A 23,117-nucleotide genomic window follows, 5' to 3' on the forward strand; every position below is an offset into this window, starting at 1 on the left:
CAGCACAGTCTAGTGACCACCGTGAGCTCTGCCTTCTGGATCAGCAGACCTGAGTTCTACCTTTATGAACCTTCACGATTCTGGGCATATTTTTGTGACTCCTTCAACCTCAGTATCTTCATTCTTAAAATGAGGACAATAAAAACAGATGCCTTGCCTATTTCAAAGCAATGTTGTGTAAGTTAAATGAGACGATCTATGGGCAAGGGCTTTATAAAGTGTCTTGCATGTAGGAAATAGCTATTAGGAATAATTTGAGTAAGGGAACACAAACTAGGTAAAGAATACACGTGATCATTGTACAGCACAGAATCGTTTTAAAAGAGTGTGCTATATACAGTGGAATAAATTTAAGGCTCTTATGTTCTTTCTTTTATCTCTCTCCAGGCCATGGACACACTCTTGTCATATACTTAGATATTGCTGAGGGATGTGAAATAGATTTATTATAAATATAGATTCCTGGCATATATATTTTGAAAATCTATGGCCAAACTTCCTATACTTTCTCCTAGTAGATCAGAATAATTTTTATGAATTGGACCTTAAAACTTTGGGAGGAGGGAGAAGATAGGTGCTACCAAAATTATAAGTATAGCCAGCATATATATAGAATTTACTGTGCCAGGTGCTGTTCTGAGTACTTTACTGATATGAACTCATTTACTCACGATAACTCTATGAAGGTATTTTATTATTCCCACGTTCGAGATAAGAATATTGAGACATAGAAAACAGAGCTTCCGTATTTTCTTAACAGACAGCTTCCTATAGGACCAAATGTTTCCTCCAATACTCCTCCATCACTTTGCTATTGTTCGTTTGTTTGTGTTTCATTTTGGTTTGGGGCTGTTCCTTTACCCCTCCCACAGGTCTTCTCTGGGAGACACTCCCTAGCTGATAACAGCCCTGCCTCCCAGATTGTCTCTAGGGCACCCTGTCAGAACTGGTCAAACAATTAAAATTTATAAGCAGTAATCTCATTGTTTACCAACATGAATGCAAGCAACAGGTTTGGAACTTTTCAATTTTCCTCACGGAAAAATAAGTCTACTGCTATGATATGTATATATCCTTGGAGTCTCACCTTTACTGTCAGTCTGTAAACTAGGGATGGCAGAGTTTCAAAGGTGACCTCAAACAGAGCCAGCCAGGATCTTTGTTGTGGTCGGATGCATCTGAAGTGTCTAGAACAGGGTCTGCCACATAGTAGGCCGTTGGTAAATATTTGCTCAGGGAATGTGTGTGCTCCTGACTTCATTTGATCTCATGGACACCACCTCTATTTGCTAACCTCTATGTACTATTCACTATCTCTGAAGTGACTCTAGGAGGCAGAGAAGAGGATGGTCCATACTGATTAATGTATTCATATTAACAGACCCTAACTTTTAAAGCACTAATTTCTTCACAGATCCCCTTTTGTTTCCCGAACCCTTTCTCTGTCGTCCACTCCCGAACCCTTGCTCTCTATGGTTAATGAGACACCCCGGGAGGGGAATGCGATGCTTTTGGAAGCAGTTCTCACAGTGCCTGGGCTCTTTGAATAAGAAATATTAAAGAAAACACAGAGAAATGAAGGAATAAAGATGAGTTCGCTTCTAAGGCTTGAAGCCCCACAGCGGGGAGAATTTCACCAGCAGCCAAGCGCGTTTGAGTCACCACCAAGATTTGCTTGAGGTGCACCCTGCGTATCCGCGTTAGGACTGGGAGACACGCCTTCTTCTCACACAAACCTCCAGAGCCCGGGCTCGGCGGACTCAGGGGTGGTGCTACAAGTCCTGCCGCATACAGTCCTGACGGGCAGGGGCTGGGGACCGGCCGGCGTGGGACCGATCGAGCGCCACAGGTTGGAAAAATAAGGAGCTGTCCCCAGGATTGTCGCCCTGTAGAGCCGATCCCGTGGGGTTGCCGGTGTGGAAGCCCAGGAGGTCAAGGCCTCGGGAAAGGGGAAGGAAACCTCTGCAACCTGGCACCCAGTCCTCTTGCAAAGGAAACTTCGCAGGCTGGTGAGTTGGGGAAGCCGGGCTGTTATTGCTGGAGTGTGTTTCCACCCACTCAGGGTATTCTCGGCGGCTAGCCTGCGGAAGGGAAGTGAGACGTGGATGAGGAGCCGAGGCCAGGAGAGAGGCGGCGGGGTCTGGAGTCCGCGCCTCGGGCCAGCCTGGCTCTGTGTGTGAGCGCCCGAGATCGGCGGCTTCAGCCCAGATCCTGGCGAGGACGGGATGTGACCGCAGGGATGTCAGCGGAAAACTAGCTGGCTGTCTGTTTAGGTATTTGCATATCAAACTGCTGGTTAGGATACAAAAACTGGGCAGTGCAATGCCAGTTCCTTCCATTTCTATCTCAAAAACAACCAAAAAATAATTAATACTAATAATAATGTGTTTGGAGTTTCATTTAAGGAGAAGTAATTTAGTGAGACAAGGCAGGCAAGCGATAGGACGTTTCTTTGCACTTCCTCTGGAGAAATAGCCGCGGAGAAATCACAGGTGATTTGTGTCTTCCAATTTTTTGGTCTGTGAATTTCCAAATTCTGGTCCAAGTGTTGCAGCTATTAGGGTATATACAGGTGGGCTCATTCAAGGGGTCACAATAAATTAGCTTCCAAGACTTTCCCTCCCCATCCATTATTTAATTATCTGGAAACTATTGAAACAGGTGAGACATAACTAGCTAAAGCTGGAGGCTGCATTCCTAGGAAAAAGCTGTGTTTGGTTCAAGTCATCACACCCGTGACATATTTACCAGCTTTTTACTTCAAATCTAAAATTAAGGATATAAGATTCCAGTTGTTTAAATGGTACATTATTAAATTAAGCCCAAATTAAGACTGTGTAGTTTCAAGGTTATCAGCAACAAAATTATTTAATACAATAACAGCTATTTTATTTTATAAAATATATGATTTATATGTGATTCACGAAATGATATATGATTTATGTGATTATATTATTGATTATTATTTTATTATTATTGATATTATTTGACTAAATAATTTTGATTTAGTTCTGTTTAAAAGAAAAATTTCATACTGTTCTCCTTATTTAGTTACATTCGTGCATATTCAGTGATATTATAAAAATATATATTTTATATACATGGTTGCACAGTCCTAAATTTGAAAAGTCAGCAGAAAAGATAGACTTCAGGATGACAGCCTCAGGTATTTTCAGTTTATTGAATTTTCAAGTTACTGTAAAGTCCAGATTGCAGTATGAAGTTAGAGCCATACTTGCTTTTTGCCATTCCCCTCAATAGTTGTTTTTTATAGTTTCCCAGCATAATCCTCTATCCAGACGGGATCAGCCCTTCTTGAAGGAAAGAGAAGATTTTTATGGATGACAAAAAAGGATGTTCTTGACAGATAGTTTAATATTAATGAGGCTTTTCTGCTTAAGAACTGACTATAGCCTCCCATAAAATGTCACCATCATTGCTCTTGAAAGGAAAACAAAACATTTCACATAAAACTGGATGAGCCTGTTCTCGTAGTTGCCAAGAAGGAATAAAGGGAATCTGTCAAATGTAAGCAAACCACAGCTCTCTCATAGGCCATTTCTGGAAGAGGAATATTTGACCTGATGAGGAAGGTAACCCTGACAGAGCTGATCTTCTCAGCTCCCTGGCACACCAGCTCATACTAAAATTATCTGCTGCTTCCGGAATTGCTTTTCATTTATTTAACTATTCTTCTGGAAAAGTGGAAGTCATCCAAAGCCCCAGGTGGTTCAGGACGGAAATCTGCTCTTTTCCCACCCTCACTATGGGAAATTTCTGGTTAGTTTTTTTGTCTTTCAGATCGGTAGAGCATGAAACATAGATCAAGTATTCACATAAAACTCAGCTCATAATTAAGCCAGTTTCTTGAGTTGATTCATCAAGGCAGGTTAACCAATAGTTCAACTCTTATGCAAGTAATTGTAATGTTGAGATGCAGGAAAACAATTACAGTAAAAACAGACAGGACAGACCAGTTGTTTTCCATGAAGAGTACGTCACTTTTTAAAGATGGTGGCTAAAGGAGAATGATGTTTTACTCTTTATTAAGTATATATAGAGCTTGAGTTTAATATATAGTAGTAGGAAGTAGCAACCTCACTAAGCACAATAAAAACCTATCATAAATCGCATAAATTGTGTTGAGAGTATTACTTAATTTGTTTCACGCCCTTTGCAATCATTATTCGTGTTCTCTAAAGATTAACCTTCGCTCATAGGCCCTCCTTAAATAAAGGAAACTTGTCTAGATTACCAATAATGAGAATAAAACTCTATTTAACACACAGCCAAGAAATCTTCAATTAGTTGTCTTTTTTAACTAAACAGCTGCTCATTTTATTGATAAAAAGAATTTAAGTTTCTTGTTCATTTATTCAAGTGTTTATTAATAGTGTCAAGAGTTATTCTGGGCTCTGTGTGGGCAAAAGTGGACAAAACAGGCAAAAATCCCTGGCCCCATAAACCTTGCCTTTTACTGGGGAGATAGAGAGTGAATAAGAGAAGCACACTGAATGGATGGTACATTAGAGATAGGGGTAGGGAGAGAATATCTAGCAGAGGAGGCATGCGGATAGTGTCAGTGGCACAGCCCAGCGAGTGCTGAAATTGTAGATCAGATGCCCAGGGAAAGCCTCATGGAGAGGATGCTATTTGAATATCGGTCTGAAGGAAGTCAGGGAGTGCACTGTGTGGCTTCAAGGAGGAAGAACTTTCCAGACTGAAGGACCAATAAGCAGGGCTTTGCCTGGCATCTTCCTGGAATAGTGAAGAAGCCTGTGCAGGCTCGAGCAGAGGGAGTGAGGGGGAGGGTAGCAAGAAATGGGGGAGGGGAGGTAATGGGGCCAGGTCACAGAGGGCTTTGAAAGTCCTAATAAACATGTTGGCTTTTGATTTTCTTTCTTTCTTTCATTCTTTCTTTCTTTCTTTTTTTTTTTTTGGTGGGGAAGATTTGCCCTGAGCTAACATCTGTGCCAGTCTTCCTCCGCTTTGTATATGGGATGCCTCCACAGCACGGCTGACAAGTGCAGTAGGTCTGCGCCTGGGATTCAAACCCACAAACCCTGGCTGTTGAAGCAGAGGGTGAGGAACTTCAACCACTCAGCCACAGGCTGGCCCCCAGCTTTTAATTTTTATTCTGAGTGAAATGAGAAGACACTATGGTTTAGATATTGTCTGTTGAAAATTTATTCAACAAATACTGAGCATCCCAGGAACCTTGCTATTCTTCTAAGCTTGTGGATAATGGAGGTTAATATCATGGAAATTACATTCTAGTTTGGGGAGAGAGACACCTAAGTCAATAAACAAATTAGCAATTATGTAAGTTTCAGTGCTATTAAAAAAATTTTTAATGTAAAATAATGAAAATGACCTGGGAGGGGAAGGGGGACACTGTGTGAGTCAGGGGTCAGGAAAAGCCTCAGAGGAGGCCACCTTTTTAAAAAAATCACCCTGGCCTTCTTGAAGAGAAGGTACTGTAGGGCGAGCAGAGTCGAAGAGAGATGAGTTAGGAGGTATTTCCAGCAGAGCAGAGGTGACAGTGGCATAGATCAAGGTTGGAACAGTGGTCCTGGAGAGAAGGAGACAGGCTTAGGAATTATTCAAAGGCAGAGCTGACAGGATTTGCTGATGAATTGAGTAAGAGGTGAGAGTGAAGAAAAAGAAAGAACCAAAATGATCCTCAGGTTTTGTACTGAAGTTACTAGGTAGATGGTGCAGCTGTTGCCTAAGATGGAGTAAAACAGGTTTGAAAGGAAATGAAGAATTCACTTCCAGTCCTTTGAGGTATTGTTAGGTATCCAAGTAAAAATGTCAAATTGGGCTTTCGGAGATAAGAATCTGGAGCGTTTGGAAGAAGTCACAGCTGAATATAGAAATTTTGGAATTAAGTGCCTGTGGATGCTATATAGAGCCATGGTCTTGAGGACGTCACCCAGAGAGATATTAGAGAGAGAGAGAGAAAGCCCTAAGGACCAAGTTCTGGCTTATGCTAACTTTGAGGAACCTTGCATAGAAGGAACCAGTAAAAAGCTCCCCACCCCTCACCTTCGAAGAGAGTGTCATCATGGAACACAAGCCAGAAAGTGTTTCAAAAAGAAGAGAAGGGTCTGTTGTGTCAGATGTTGCTAAGGTGAAGACTGGGAGGCCATGATCGCATGTAGCAATTCGGAATCATTGGCAGCTTTGATAGAAGACGGAGTTCTCAAAAACAAGGAGTTCAGATAAACTAACTTTTAAAAGTTCTGGAAATGGCATTTCACATAATCCCAAAAGAAAGATCACTAGAGAAATTCATGAAGCTACATGGAGGTTCTAATAAAATCAGTTTTTTAAAACAGCTTGCAGAACAGATGAACAAAGGAACACATAACTGGAAAGACCTACAAAGGTGTTGCAGAAGCTGTAAGCATAGTGTGAGGAAGAGTAAGACCCAGAGTGGTCTGAAGCCTGGAAAAAATGCTGAGGAGAGCCAAAGATCCTTTTGGTGGTGTTTAGAGCAAAGCAGTGAATAAGGAAGTTAGTGGACACGAGAGAATGTAGAATTACTCCATTTCTATTTTGCTTCCTTCTTCTTTCTATTAAAAGAAAATAGTGTTCAAAAACAGCAAGGATTAGGTGCTGGCCTGGTGGTGTAGTGGCTGGGTTCATGCACTCCACTTTGGTGGCTCAGGTTTCCCGGGTTCAGATCCTGGGCCGGGACCTGAACACTACTCATCAAGCCATGTTGTGGCAGCGTCCCACATACAAAAAAATAGAGGATGATGGGCACAGATGTTAGCTCAGTGACAATCTTCCTCAAGCAAAAAGAGGAAGATTGGCAACAGATGTTATCTGAGGGCCAATCTTCCTCACTCCCTCTCCAAAAAAGGGAAGGATTAGACAATACCAAAAGAAAATTAAAATCAAAGAAAGTTGAAGAGTTATTGTGACTGCAGGGAAATGGGAAAGAATAATGTTGGGATTGGTCAAGAAGCCCTGTCTGAGGACCTGTTAAGACCTCAAGGATGTATGGGTGCCAGTCAGGTGGACAGTTGGGAGAGAAGAATCCAGACAGGGTAAGAGCATCTGCCGACTTTCTGTCCTGGGAAAGAGCTTGGTGCATTGAAGGAGCCAACAGCAGCGTTTAGAGAGTGGAAGGCAGTGAGTGGAGAGGGGTGCAAGGTGAGGCTAGAGAGACCGCTTGGGAAGTGATTGCAAGGACTGGATAAAACCAGAGAAGCCCAAGAAGTGCAGCCCTCTGAGACTATTTCTTGTAGACACTGCCTGTCCTGAGAAGTTGAACTAAATGACCTCCACCCTCTCTTCCAAAACTGTGATCCTACACATACAAGAACACAATTTGTCTGATGTTTGATAGGTAGTCTAGATCACAAATTGAGATAATAGTGCAATTTTAGTTAATACAGTTGTAAAAAATAACAAAACAAAGTAAATTAAATTGTAGCCGTCATATAAATGTCTAATATCTAGAAATGCAGGAACAACCTTTTTTAGTAGGTAAAACTATATTCAAGGATATCAAGACTCTCCCACATAATTTTGGGAACAATTTCAGAGAAGGCAGAGACACGTGTCACAAGTTGGTGGGATTTATATCAAATATTAAGTCCATCGTTAATCAGATAGCGCTAATGCTGTGTGGTATAGGTATGGGGATGGCGTTCAGTCTCCTTAAGGCTTGACTTTCTCCTGTGTAAAATACAAGGAACAGGTTGATAATTTTAATATCCCTATTGTCTAGCTCTAGACTTGGGTAACCTACAATTCTTGTTTCATGTTGAGTTCCTTCCTTCCTTTTTTCCTTTGTTTCTTTCCTCTCTTCCTTCCATTTATCTACCTATTTACCCATTTAGATAGACAGACAGATAGATTGACAGGTAGATATTCATAGATACAGATGTATATATGTGTAATAAGCATACACACACACACACACACAAACACACAGAGAGAAAGAAAAAAGAGAAATACATAAGCTCTATAAAATAGGAAAAACTTTCATTTTCAGAGGCTTAGGGGAAAAGAACAAGATTTTATTTTAGTCTTCCTTCTGTGGCACATAAATTTATTTTCAATTATAGTGAACTTGGGGTCAACCCGGTCTGTTTTCTTGTTGCTTCTCTACTTGCTCAGAAAAACAAAACCGTGTATTAAATCTGACATGAGGGTACACCGCAAAAATAATTAGAAAAAAGCAAAATTGGTTTATTTGTATGATATTTGTCCACTCTAACTTAGGCAAAGTCCTGCAGCCTGAGAAGTTCGTTAAAAGAATTACTTAGTTCTTATGGCCTATTATTCAAAATATGCTATTTTCATAAACAAAATGCAGTGTCGATAAAGATTTCTGGACATGTCAAAATGTTCAATATATAGAAAAAAAACTCAGTTTTTCGAAGAGGGAAAGAAACACTAGGCATCTCTTTGCACTAAAAAAAAATGAAACCTTTCCTAGATTAAGAGCTTCCTTATATTGATTCAGGCGCCTCCTCAGACTGACTTAGGCCTCCAATTTTCTGAAATTTTCTCCCAAATGCTGGGAAATGCAGAAGCAGTGCACCCTGTTTGTTAATTCCTTAACCTTGAGTGAACTAAAGATAGGTGCCACCGCTAAGTATCAGAAACTGATTCCCAGCGTCTGCTCCTGTCCCTCCCTCAGTCAACTTTTGATCCCAATCTTCCCCAAATTGGCAACACCTGTTATCAAATGCTGCCTCTCAGGGTTTGGAGATAAAAGCTTATTTTAGAAAGAATACAGAAAACAACACTGTAAAACATATCTTAGGAAAAAACTCACTTTAGTGAAAATATTCTGGTACATATTACTGAAGGTTAAAACAGAGTGAAACAGGTTTAAATAAATAGGGCATCATATCAGGAAAACCTATTCTTTAATCTTCAATTGGAAATGGGATGCTAGTGGGTGAAGACTTTCACATAGTAGCAATGAAATGAAATGAGAAACTGTGAGTTTGCTTTTCTCTCAGGGCCACACTAGGCCATTTCAGGTGCTAGTTATTTTGAAATCGCTCTATACTGCCTCCCCAAATCTCCTCTGGTAGATCGTAATGTTTCACTTAGCTACTGGAGAAACCAGGTAAACAAAAGTAGAATGTATAGCTCATTAGTAGTGCTCCTGGATACCTTCTTAGTTGAGGTGCCCTCTCCCCACCCCAGGAATTTACATACTTGGTGAGAGTTCCTTCCTTTTGAGATCACAGAGTACTTAGATAAAGGTGAGAGTGAGATGAAAAATGGACAGTAAGGACCCTTGTCCAGTGTGTATTTTGACCTCTAATGGGGAAAGTCATGCCCACCTGAGGTCTTGGTCTCCTCTGCAGACTGGGAGAAAGCCTGGCGCATCTGTTTCCGACGCAAGCTGGAGCGAGCCTTTGAGTTCTATGGTGTGGTTTTCTCTGTAAAACCACCATATGATAATAACTGAGCTGCTGTGAAGATGAATTTCCTTGAATTATAATGTTCTTCTTTCTGGTTCCCAACAACTTTTCTAATCAAGTTTGGTTTTCATGGTTCTGACTCCTTATGTTTTTTAAACTCTTTCAAAGTATACTTTGACTTTTAAGGGAGACTCATGCATGAGGCCCAGGGAACCAGAAACTCATTCTCTATCCTTTAGTTCCTGGAAGGTGTTGGATTAAAGTGATTTTAGTGAAATAAAGCCTTGGAGTATGGTGCAATTAGTCTACAGTAGCAATGTTCATTCTTAAAATCGATATAGTAAATATTCAAACACTGGGATAGGCTCGGCACCTTGAGAACAGAGAACCAATTCAAAAGAGAAAAGGCACAATTCAAATTCATAAATGTTAACTATATCTTTAAAGAAAGATGTTCTGTTTTATCATAATATTTTATAACCAGTAGAAACATTTTTATTTGTCTCATTTCTCAGGAACTATGTTCTTTAAAAGGGTGTAGAAATTGGAATGGGAGGGTTAAAGAAATAGCTCAAAACTGCTCTCTAAATAATCTTTTCTATTGTAAACATGTTATTGTATGTGGTCACTTGATCCAAAAGATGAAAATAAGAAATTCAAGAACCACTGACATTCTTTGAAGAGCACAAATTCTACCTGGATAGCGTAAACCTTAGAGAAAATGTTCAGTCAGCCATATTAAAGTGGAGAATGTTTCATTTATTACAGCAAAAGTTCTACTCACCATGTTAAAACTGATAATAGCAGTTTAATCTCTGGCATAATTTCTATATATCCGAACTTGTTATTCAAAAAACTCAGTAAGTGCCTTTTATGTGTCAGCAACACATTTAGTACTTTGGTGTAGAAACGAATAGTTCCTGTGCTTGAAGGACTAAGAATCTGTTAAGGTTGAGAGATAGACGAGTAGATCATTTTAGCATAAGCTGGCGAAGTCTGTTAGCAGTTTGAATGCAGTATTGTGGTGAGAAAGAGGAAGATCAATTTAAGGGGGTCAAACTGTACAGAGATCAGTGATGAATGGGAAATAAAAAAGGTCTGGAATTAGCTCAGTGATTGTAAGGTTGGAGAAGAGAAGTCAGATTAGAGAAATAATCAATGAGTGGCATTGATCAGCTATTTGGAGAAAAAGAAATTTTTATAAAGTCTCAATTGCTGGTTTTAAGGAGGCAATAGATGGATGAATAGTGTTCCTCAAAATCGAAGTATGGCATCATTTATCCCTTTCTGTAGGGCAATTGCTTTAAGAAATGTTTCCTTTCTCTATAATTCTGGGCACCCATATTCTCTCCCAGCCCCCTTTGTGAAAAATGACATCACGTCTCAGTTAGAAATGTGTTCTAGTACCACAGAATGGAAAACCTAGCAGCTTCCTAAAGTGACTGAATATATTGATTTGGGCTCATTAATATCATGCTTTAATAACTGATCCCCAGCCCATATTACTTTAAGAACAAATTAATTCGCATTCTCTTCATTTTACTCAGTAGCTTCGTTCTAGCCCTGCTGTGACTGCATTTACAACACTTTTAATCTCAAGATCTACCTACCAAAACATCAGAGAATGTATCTTGATGATCTAAAGGAATTAAAGAATAAGTCTTTTGGGTTTTTTTTAGGTATGCTTTTTGGTGAGGAGGATTGGCGCTGAGCTAACATCTGTTGCCAATCTTCCTCTTTTTTTTAATTCTCCCCAAAGCCCTAGTACATAGTTGTACATGCTAGTTGTAAGTCATTCTAGTTCTTTTATGTGGGATGCCACCACAGCATGGCTTAATGAGCAATGTATAGGTTCGTGCCCAGGATCTGAACCAGTGAACCCCGGGCTGCCGAAGTGGAGCATGTGAACTCAACCACTCAGCCACAGTGCTGGCCTCCAGAATAAGTCTCTTGTATTGATTACTTTTGAAATTTCCAATAATATGTGAAATATTGTCAAATGATTGGCTTGTAAATATCTGTCAAGTGATTGACTTCTCTTTCTCCTACCTCCTCTTCCTCACCTCATCTCCATTCCCATGTTAATACTCTCTCCAGTTCACTGCTTGAAAAACTTTGGGAAATATTTTATCATATTTACAAACATTTTTTATACAACTATCTGATTGCCTCTCACTCTCCATCGCAAGTTTTTCTGATTATTAAATAACCTGTATGAGAACATTCTGCATGCCTTCTTGTCCAAGGGAGATGTTCTCTCTGTTCTTTCTGGATTCTAGGTGTGTAAAACTTTCTTTGTTATGGATGCATCATTTCAGGCATCTAGCTCTGAACAAAATGTGTTTTTCATGAAAATTTCTTGTAATATGCCAATAGCCCAGTTGTTTGTGTTCTCATTATTATAGATGGAGAAGAAAAGTCCTACAAATCATTTTAATGACTCATCTATGAGTTAGACACATAGTCCATGTCTACAAATATCCCACTCAAGATTTATAATTAGAACAATGTTGACTTTAGACTTTTGTTCTTTTTTCCTTAAGCATTTGGTTACTTACATTATTTACTAAGCTATCATCCAACTGTGAATCTTCTAGATTATCCTTCTCTGTAAATTCATCAATTTTTCATATTCTCTTGGGAAATGACAGTGAGTTTTTTCTCATTTGAGATTTGGGTATAGGGAAGCTAACATTATGGGCATAAGGACATAAATCTCTTGTTTTGCAGAGCATTTGGACTTATAAGGAAGTATAATAATAGAAAGAAAAAGGCACAAATATCATTATTGCAAAAAAAGTCCTATAATTTATGAGTATAAATTATGACTGACATGGTTGTATAGTGTGAAAATTTGCATTGTTAATGAATCCTTGATTAATGACTGACAACAAGCACCATCATTTTAAGCTTTGAAATATTATTGCCAAAAGAATGCATACATTGAATGCACCAATTTTCAAGTCTAGACCATTGTGTAAGAAAATTGAAAATTTGATCATTTTCATTTTACTGGACCCAGTTTTACAAATTCTGCTTTCCCTTACTATTGCTTCCTGAATGAATTCCAGGACATTCATAGTATATATGCCAAGGTATGAAAAAGATGAAAGAAGGGTAAAGTAAATAAACATTTCTTCCTTTCTAGCCATAGTCTGTATGAGTCTAGTTTTCTGTAACAGAATTGCCAAAATTGGCCCAAGGAATGATTTAAAGGCAAAGTTGAACTCAATGATCCAGGCAACAGTGAAGTCTTCTCCAAACCAAAGGGTCTCGAGGAAAAGGGCATAAAAAGGCAGATGTAAAAGCTTTTATCTATTTAGGGCCTTTCCCTTGACCTGATGTATTATCTAGCTCCCTCAGACCTGGAGAACATAAACCAAATCCAGCGCTAATTTAGAAAAGTCTGAGGAATAGACTAGCTCTTAAATAATATCTTTTTGTTTTTTGAGTGGCAAATATCACTTAATTCCCATTTCTTTAAAATTACCCTGTTTAACTGTATCTGAAATGAATTGGTACTAGAATTAAAGAGGAGAGTGAATATTTTTATCATCTCCATTCCAGTGGTGACTTTTCAGAACTACATTTATACTATAGCAACAGTGTCTATAAGTAAATCCATAATGTTCTTAACAACAGTTACTTTTGTCATGAAGCTTTATTAAGGAAGAAACAAAAAAATACTTTTTTGCAGACTTTTTAGAGGAATGATATATTCCTCAGCTTCTCCTATATAATTGGAAATAATGCAGCTTTTTAGAAGGCCAAACATTCCCTATGGCCCCCAAACTCCTGTCTGGGAAAATAATTTTATTACATGTCTATTTTATCATGGAGGTAAGATCGTCTCTTTGAGTCTTTTTTTCTTTGACATTTATTGAAGATGGAGTAAAGAACTTTCTTTTTAGTACAAGTCATCGGTGAAATCAATCTCTCTCGAAACTTTATCTCAGAGCCCACTTTTATCTTTTTTGATATTTTTCTACAGTGCTTGGTACCAATTTGTTGCTCCCAAGCTGGATAATCAATGACTTGTGGACCGCTCTTTCTCCAATGCAAGTACTAACCAGGCCCAACCCTGCTTAGCTTCTGAGATCAGACGAGATTGGGCCCATTCAGGGTGGTATGGCCATAGACTGACCAGTCTTTCTGATGAAATAATTTCTGCTGATGTAGCTATGGCTGAAAACAGCTCAGGAATTACTCTTCCCTGTAAGCATATTTGCTTTTAAACATACATCAAAAGTCCAAAGGCATGACTAATGTTAGAAGTTTTAGGCTTAAGAATAGACTTGTAGTGAGACAATTTGGGGCAAAAAGTACTTTATCAGTAAAAGCTAATAAAGCTTATGTGGATGGTGAAGCTATGGCCTGGAATTTCCTGAGCAGACACCATTTATGATCTTCCATTGCAAGGGCAGACCTTGGGTTAGATAAGCAGTCGGATCCCTAGTTCTGGAAATATGGTCACATCCATTTTTAAAAATGTTCTTTGGTGTCCTTTTTGTAGAGTCTCTTAAGTCCATCCTCAGAAAGGGAATTGTCCCATTCATAGAGTTTGAGGCCTGCTTACCAGTACTGCCCACTGTGTATCCTTGACAATAAGTTGTCAGTTTCCTGTCTGGTGGGTGAACATTACAAGTTTATGTAAATAGACTCAGTTGGTAAGACACTGGCAGACACTGTGGTTAGTCCTCAGTCTAAAATAATAGTAACCGATCAACCAGCCTGAACATTCTTCCATCAAGAATGGTGGCATTTTTCTTAGCTAACCTCAGCCAACTGCTGGCATAAGAGGTGGGCTTATAAACAACTGTAGTTTCTCTCAACAGGTCCAGATCCACAACTGCAAACTAAATGGCTAAACTCATAGATACATGATAGCAAAAGATCTCTTGGTTGTTTGCATCTTGGTAATTTTAGAGTAATACTTAACACCATTACTGCCCTCTGAGTTTGTTACCTTCAGAAATAAGACACTAATATACTATTCAGTCCAATTCAGTCTGCAAGCCTGGAAAAACAGATTTATTACATAGAATAAAATGGTTCAAAATTGAGGATTTAAACAATTCACAGGAATTGCAAAGAGATCACCGCTTGACTTTCCTTAGAGACAAAAAAAAAAAAAAAAAAATGCATGAATGATTATAGTAAGCAATAGGAGTCCAGCATTCACCACATAAACATATCTGGAAGTGCTGTCAAGTAAGAAGGTCAACCATCTAATGGCAGAAGACTGCAGTGTAAGAAATAGCCCTGAAGTAAAACTAAATATTTCATCATGGGAAATTTAGCCCTAGTTTTTTATCCATACTTGGCTTATTTCCAAACAGTAATTAATTTCAAGTCAGTGAAATTTTAAAAAGTGATGTGGAAGTGGTTGACCCACTTGTTTGTAAGAAGTGATATGTAAGCTGTTTCTTATTTATTCCACCATAAGGAATAGGGCAGATAACTACTGAAATTTTTAGAAAGATTTTATGAGTTTTTCTTTGCAGAACTGCTAGCACACTTGATCAAATGCCCTGAAATCATTTCCTGTCTCTTTTCAAGGACACGAGGTTTTTGAACTATTTTTCAGAAAAAGATTTCTGTAAAGTTTTACGTGTGAAAGGAAATTTGGACAGATATTTTCAAATAATTTTTAAGCATAACACAGTTTTTCAGGACATTCTCAAGTCCATCAAAGCTTAGATGATAATATCAAGAAAGACAAAGAAAACAACCATTGAGACCGTATCAATAGGACACAATTCCTTTTTCCTGTGGGTCAAAGCAGAATTCAAAGCATTGGCTGCAATATATTTTAAGACACCCTTTGCAGTTAGGTTTTATCTGTTTTTACTTTTAAGAGCAAAATGCCTATTTAAAAATATTCTTAGTTTGGAGGGCTGCTGCAACTAACAATTTCACCTTAGATTTCGTAGTTTCAGAGGAAAATATTTGTTTTAAGTGTCTTGAATTCATGCATTTGTGTTATTTGCTAACAAGCAGAAACTATAAACCTCTATAAAGTCAATCACCGTCCAAATTTGTTTGTACCATTGTCACGAGGTATAGTGTCAGCAAGTAACATAACCTTACTAGAGTTTGTGGTAAAACTTTTCATGATGATTGAGGTTCAGAAAGGCACTAAAATAAATTAGTTCCGTGTACAGTTGATATTTATTAAAGCTTTGTGGTAATAGCATACCTACACTCTTCGATTTTCAGTACAATTTATCCTTTGTTTTGGCAGTGGTAAACCCTATGTTAAGAAGCTGCTTCTGACTCTCTGTAGGAGAACTTGCCCTTGAAGTGGTTTTAAAAATAGGTCAGGAATATATTTGCACCATCTCTCCTGTATCCTCTTCTGATTCCCCAGGAACTAGGGATGATGTTAAACACATTGAACAGCTAGTGTGGCACCTGCTGACCAATTCGAAAAATAGGAACATTTAAGCCACACTGGTGTATACCTGCTGCATATCATTGGCCAGATGACAAATGTCAAACTATTATAAAACAAAGCTGAGGAAACTGGCTTATTTGGAAGTTAGACACATTCTAATGTTTAGCTTAATCTACTTGATTCTAATGCTTTAAAATATCATATGGTAACAGGAGGATCATTTCTATTCTTCTGAAATATAAAATGTGAACCATAAAGTCATCTTTGAAGTATTTTTTCAAATTCTATAAAGTTTAGCCAAACTGGAGCTATACATTTTTCTTCCTTTTCAGATAATCAGGTTAAAATAATTTTAAAAACTATGAATATTAGAGCAACCATCCCTCATATGCTGGAATCTGGATGTCAATTGCTCATCCAAATATGTTTAGAATGAAAATCTAAATGAAGGACAGGAAGTATAAATGCCACAGAACTAAAAGAAAAGCCATTCCATAACCCTGAGATGGCTTCAGGGAAGACGGGAGGAGTATCAGAGTAATCAGGGTGGGGTCAGAAATAACAAGGGTGTCACTTCAAGAACCAAGCCAAGTTCGTGAATAAAGCACAGTGTGCAGTTATGGTTTATTTATACATCAATAGCCTCTACAGGAAATAACATTGTGAAAATAGCCATGAGTCAAAATATCTACAGAGCTCTGTGGTGCTAATAATCCCAATAATTTTCGCTGAATGAAAGATCCAAGAGGGTTAATTAGTGTTGGTGATAAGCCAAGTACAGACAGAAAACCAGGCTGAATTTTCACTTCATGAGCTAATTAGTTTTCATTTAGCGCTACTTCTCACATAGTTGTAGGTCCCTGGAGGACCTACTGTGTGCAATGTCTTAATTGAGTGGACTGATCTGCTTTCCTACTAGGCCTACAAAATTCGCATTATCTTTCCCAATCTGCCTTTCTACCAATATTTGCCTAGTGTGTGACTTTATGGTGGTGTCACTGTAAAAATGGAGGTGTGGACGAGAGGGATGTGGCTGTTCCAGGTTGAATAATGTTTTTCATCATCAACACTAGAGGGAGGAGTCTCCCCTCAGAACCTGGTGTTACAACTTTTACTAACGATTTGGCCAAAATTAACTCAGTATGTGTTAGGCTGCTTTTCCCTCTAACATATTAGCATTACAATACTTGATCATAGAGCCTGGCTTATTTTTCTAATTTAGGGTAGAATCTATCGGGGAAGAAAAGAATCCCCCTGAATTCTCCTAGTTAAGCAATGATGGATATACTTCAAAGGGCACTGCAATGGGGAAAAAGTAGCATTGTGAAGTAGGTGAATACAGTCTCCTTTTCAGGCTTGCCTTGTTCCTCTTATCCTTTTCCCAGGGACCCAAGCTCCTGTGGGACTCCCTGGCTGCTCCCCTCACATCCGCTCCTCCAGGCTTTCCTCTAAACTTTCTCACCACGTTTCCACAAGGTTATCAACGTGTCCTTTCCCCTGGTTCCGTTCCCTGAGCGCCCTCCTTTCCAGTCCATCATCCGCTATTCTAATTGTTGCTAATGTGCTAATTGGTCAAAATATAATAATGTTAATTTGGGGAAAATAGACAATCCATCATGACTTGCTGATTGTGCATTTGTGAATTTGCCTACTGGCTAAAATTTATTTGTAATCCCCAAATCAGTACTCACTGTTCTTTGCAGTCATCACAGACATGCATAGAGTGGGGACAGTTTTGAGATACCTGATGTACAAGTTCCCAGCTGAGGTCAGACAAGTTGACACTCTGCCATCTTGTTTCGGCTCATACAGTAAAACAAGTGTCCTTTCATGGTTTATTTAGTTCCACATTTTTTGCATTTTTGTGCTTTTAGGTGGTGATTTTTCTGTTTAAAATGGCCCCCGAGCATCTTGCTGAAGTGCTGTCTAGCGTTCCTAAGCTCAAGAAGGCTGTGATGTGTCTTATGGAGAATACACGTCTGTTAGATAGGCCTCATTCAGGCAGGAGTTACAGTGCTGTTGGCTGTGGGTTCAATGTTAATGAATCAACAGTATATATTAAATAACGTGTCTTTAAACAGAAACACCCACAAAACAAGGTTATGTATTGATCATGTGGTGAAAATATTGTGACCAGAGGCTTGCAGGAACCTCACCGTGTATGTCCCTAGACATAATTGTTTAATATTCACTAATTCAGTGTTGGCAGTGACTTGATAGAATCAAGCTACCGTGAATAACAGGAATTGACTGTATTTACTTCTTCCCATAAAATGATTTGCAATAGTTTAGAGTTAGAGATTAAAATCCAGTCAAGTAGCTATGAAGGAAGAATAAAAAACAAGCAAAAACTGAGTCATGTAGTCCAGAAGAGAGAAGTAAGTTGTTTAACAACAGAACAAGAGAACCTTCGAGGACTCTTTCATTTAAGCAAAAATTGAAATCTGAGCTTCCAGGCAAAAAAGATAATGAATACCATAGTTTTTCTTATCAGATTAAAGAAAATATACCCATTTACTGGGGGAGACATTTTTTTTTCTATTGTTACATTCTGAGAGTAACTTTATGGCACAGAGCACATAATACACAATGTTTCTAATTGTAGTTTTATAAATGATACAAAAATGGACCTTATATGATTGCTTTCATATTGACAACACCAAAGGTGAAGGCACTAATACTATTTCATTGTTCTATGAAGGCATGTCTGTAGGGATCTAAAGTTCTGGATATTGCTGGGACATTGACATGAAATGCAGTACTATAGCACATGGTACGCTGACATTTACATCCTAAAGAGCTTCAGATGAAACTATTGTAAAGGTGGAATTACCCAGTTTTCTGGTAAATTGGAGGGGGAGATATGTTTGAGCAGGCTGCTGTGTTGGTGCCTCTAAAATCACTGTAGAAAGGGGACATGTGCATGTGCCTATGGGTTGCAGAGTCAACATGGGGCAGCCCAGAAGAATGAGGAATGCTGTGGCCTCCAACCCATACCAGTGGAGCACCAATTAAGAACGTGGTGGTAATTAGAAATAACCTGTTGATTATGTAGTTAGATATACCTGTACCTGCCCCTCCCAGTGTTGAGTCTTTTAAATATCCATGCTCATTTTTATTTACTAGTTGATCCTACCACTGGTGCTAATAATTTTCTGATAAGATTTAGAGTAAAGTATAAAGTATACGTTCAAATAGTAAGTAAAGAAATATTAGGAAAAAACCAGGAGTCAGCAAAACATAAATTCATTTAAACCTCCTCACATATATATATCAGGGATTCCTTGTTGATGCCCACATTCTTGAGTTAATTTGTCCTGATTTTGACCTGCTTTGACTATTAACCCAATTCTTGTCAGAATTTATAAAAATAAATGTTTATGGCTGTTTTGTAACCCTACATTATCAGCAATTTTTGTATAGAGATTTTTATATTGAGTCCTGGGCTTTCATATCATTAAAATAGTGAACGGGAAAAATTCATGGGACTTATTCATGAGTAAATGTACATATATTTCCCCAGACTCTAGATCAGGAGATGTTTAATTAAGAACAGGCTACTGACCTATCTGGAAAAAATGAGGGCTTTGGAAAACTAAGAGGAAAAAAATGTTTAATCATCATAGTTTATAAAAGGTATAAACAATTCAATTTCCCTATTTTTAAAACTAAGAAGAGTAAACAAAACCTCAATTCAGTTAGATATAACAAATACAATTAAATGGAGATGCAATTTGATTTATTGGAAATACTATGAGTTTTATGTAGATTAATGACTGGCAGTCCCTTCTCAGAATGTAATGCATTCTGGAAAATATGTACTGAATCAAACATGTAAATATAAAAAATAAGTAAATTTCTGGGGCTGGCCCCGTGCCCGAGTGGTTAAGTTCGTGCGCTCTGCTGCAGGCAGCCCAGTATTTCGTTGGTTCGAATCCTGGGCGCGGACATGTCACTGTTCATCAAACCATGCTGAGGCAGCATCCCACATGCCACAACTAGAAGGACCCACAACGAAGAATATACAACTATGTACCGGGGGGCTTTGGGGAGAAAAAGGAAAAAAATAAAATCTTAAAAAAAAAAAAAAGTAAATTTCATGATATAGCGTAGGGTGGTAAGGGGTGGGGAGATGGAGGGGTGTCTGTTTCCAGGGAGCTAAGTAATACAGTAGTCCCTCCTTATGCTTGGTTTTGCTTTCTGCGGTTTCAGTTACCCACGGCCACCTGTGATCCAAAAATATTAAATGGAAAATTCCAAAAATAAATAATTCATAATTTCAAATTGTGCACAGTTCTGAGTGGAGTGATGAAATCTTGTGCCGTCCCACTCATCCCTTCGTCCAGTGTGTCCATGCTGTATACGCTACCCAACTGTTAGTCACTTGGTTGCTGTTTTGCTTATCAGGTTGACTGTCACGGTATCATAGGGCTTGTATTCAAGTAACCCTTATTTTACTTAATATTGGCCTCAAAGCACAAGAGTAGTGATGCTGGCAATTTGGATATGCCAAAGAGAAGCCATAAAGTGCATCCTTTAAGTGAAAAGGTGAAAGTTCTCGATTTAATAGGGAAAGAAAAAATCATATGCTGAGGTTGCCAAGATCTGTAGTAAGAACAAATCTTCTACTCATGAAATTGTGAAGAAGGAAAAAGAAATTCTTGCTAGTTTTGGTGTCACACCTCAAATATGCATGTATAGGAAAAAACTTAGTATTTATAAGGTTTGGTACTATCTGCAGTTTCAGGCATCTGCTGGGGGTCTTGGAACATATCCTGTGTGGATAACGGGGGACTACTGTATAAAGTTATCAGTTACTCTTAGCTTTTCAGACACAGTCTTTGATGGTGTACATCTAGCATTTTATATATATTCTTTAATTTTGTTCTTTCAAAGAAAATGCTCGCCTTTATAAGGAATAAAGAAGAAAGTAAATAGAATGTTTAGATGATGGTACGAACACTGCTCTACAAAGATGGCGACTGACACCGACAAATGGAGCCATTGCCTGGCCAACAGCATCTCTGGGGCATAGTTTTAAATGTTTATTCCTGAGTTGATTTTTGAAGAGCCTGAATTCAGAATCATAATGCTGGCTGCTCAGTAGAGTTCGTGGGTAACGGTGGGGAGTACAAAGTTTGAACATGGGGAAGTCATGGCTTGCCTTAACCTCAGCGTACCTGGCTCTGGTTGCACTTGAGATGGAGAGGAAGGAGACCTCGCCGCCACCCCCAGCCCAACATTGGACAGAAATCCTGACAACTCTTCAGGAGTCTGCAGCTCTCTTCTCAGACAGTGATAGCTTTTGGTCAACCGTTGGTCAACTGTTTTTAAAATTACTAGTTTTAAAGACTCTTGAAAGTCTTGTAGTTGTCACATACAATGGATAACCCGCTTCCTCCCACTCCCCACGCCCTGCAATACGAAGAAGCTAGATCACTTGGGAATGTATCGAATGTGCAGACCAAAAGAGATTTTGGAGAAATCTTTTAAAAAATCGCTCACAACAGAAAACTAATAGGCTCTAACATATTCCTGTCTCTGATAAGCTATGAAAATAGTATGGTTTGATAAGTTAAGTGACATTCTGCTTCTCCCTGGCAAATATTTACTCATACTATTTAAACAATAAATTAGCTAAAGGTTGGCTCAAGTTAGAAACTTAATTTAACTGGTTAAATCCTTTGTAAATTAGCAAAGTGTCCTTTCTGCAGATAAACCATCAGTCATACTTTGTATTAAGACCCCCAACTCCAAAGGACAATTAGTAAACTCCTAGATTATCTCATTTTGTACCTTGTCCAAAAACAGAGGAATTGGGGTCAGTCATATTACAAAAATGTCTGCCTTCTAAAAAAGAATTTAACAGTTTGTCTAAAAAGTACACTCTCAATTTTATTCTAGATATGCAAACATTTGTAGAAATGTCATTTATGAACAACTGTCCTGGAACACAAACAATGCATAAAGCGAAGTCTACCTGTATATTTACTTAAACAAAATACTTAGTGGTGTGTCATGTTTCTGAGTGACTGATGTTGGTATATGAAAATGCTTATTCCTCGCTCTTCCTTTTTGCATTGATTTTTATGCCCAAATACAAATTTCCTGACTTGAGGAATATATACTCTGGAAGGCAGTAGTGTTGTCTTGTGTTTAAAAACCACAGGCTGTGATTCTGACAGACCTGGATTCAAACCCCAGGCCTGCCAATCATTAGCTGTGTGGTCTTGGGCAAGTTAATTAACCTTTCTGAGTTTCAGCCTTTTCATTTGCAAAACCCCCAGGGATTATTATGAGGATTAAATTAACTCATGTATGTAAAGTGCTTAGCATAATAGCAACTCAACAGGAGGTTGCTAATATTAATTCCATTATAGTCTGGCAACTCAACAAGTGATTGTTAATATTAATTCTACTTACATCTAACTACACTGAAAAACCAGAGTATAATAGAATAAAGTGTTTGGGCAAGTTCCTATCAGTTTTGTTTTCTAAGTTTAATACATGTATCAGTTTTGTCTCCTTATATTCTTTTCTCTTGTTAGAAATCATTTATTTTTAAATTTTATAATTTTGTTTAAAAAACGTGTAATACGTTTCTGTGGTTCAAAATTCAAAAGGCACAAAAAGTATACAGTGACAAGTACCCTTTCCTTCTTGCCTCCTGTCTGGTTCCCCTCCCCACAAGCAAATCTTCAAAATCTATTTTATGCATATGTAATTAAACATTTGGATACGCATATTCTTCTTTCTCTCTTTTTTTGCACAAAAGTTAGCACACTATTTAGAGTTGCCAAATGAAATACACGAGATCCAGTTAAATGTGCAGTATTTGGGACATGCTTACTCAAAAAAATTAATTGGTGTTTTATTTGAAATTCAAATTTAGCTGAGTGTCCTGAATTTCATTTGCTAACTCTGGTGTCCCTAAATTCTTGTTCACACTGCGCCACATCATTTTTCTGTTTTTGGCTTTTGATTTTTTTCTTATTAGAATAACCTGGGATGATTTTAAACTCTTCATACCCAAGCCACACACTCCAGACCTGTTTCATCAGAATCTCTAAGGGCTACATTTGGGCAACAGCATGTTTTTTTCAGTGATTGTCTTTAAATGAGGAATAATTTACACAGAAAAATAATATACCCATTTTAAGTTTACAGTTCAACGAATTTTGGCAAATATGTACACCTGTTTTTACTTAACAATATATTTTGGCAATTATTCAAAAATCGGTTTTTATATTGTAAACCCCTTAGAACAAGCATTATATTTTATGCTACTTCTTTATAGAACTTTAGGACTCTCTCAGGGT

The 23,117-nt window shown here is 38.2% G+C and overlaps 1 protein-coding gene across 5 annotated transcripts in view; it reads left to right on the forward strand.

Annotated features, from left to right (window-relative positions):
- The window catches only part of RAB27B (RAB27B, member RAS oncogene family), a 157,973-nt gene that overhangs the window by 97,123 nt on the left and 37,733 nt on the right, over positions 1–23,117 (forward strand). Inside the window, exon 1 of one of the 5 annotated variants that reach the window (XM_001487851.7) lies at positions 1,415–2,009. The exons of 3 other annotated variants lie outside the window; for them this stretch is intronic. The gene's annotated coding sequence lies outside the window, so the exon portion shown is untranslated. Of the gene's footprint in view, positions 1–1,414; positions 2,010–23,117 lie in introns of those variants that run through there. One more of the 5 variants, XM_023647829.2, reaches the window with a different exon arrangement.

This window comes from Equus caballus, chromosome 8 (genome assembly GCF_041296265.1).
Source record: "Equus caballus isolate H_3958 breed thoroughbred chromosome 8, TB-T2T, whole genome shotgun sequence".
Taxonomy (NCBI): domain Eukaryota; kingdom Metazoa; phylum Chordata; class Mammalia; order Perissodactyla; family Equidae; genus Equus; species Equus caballus.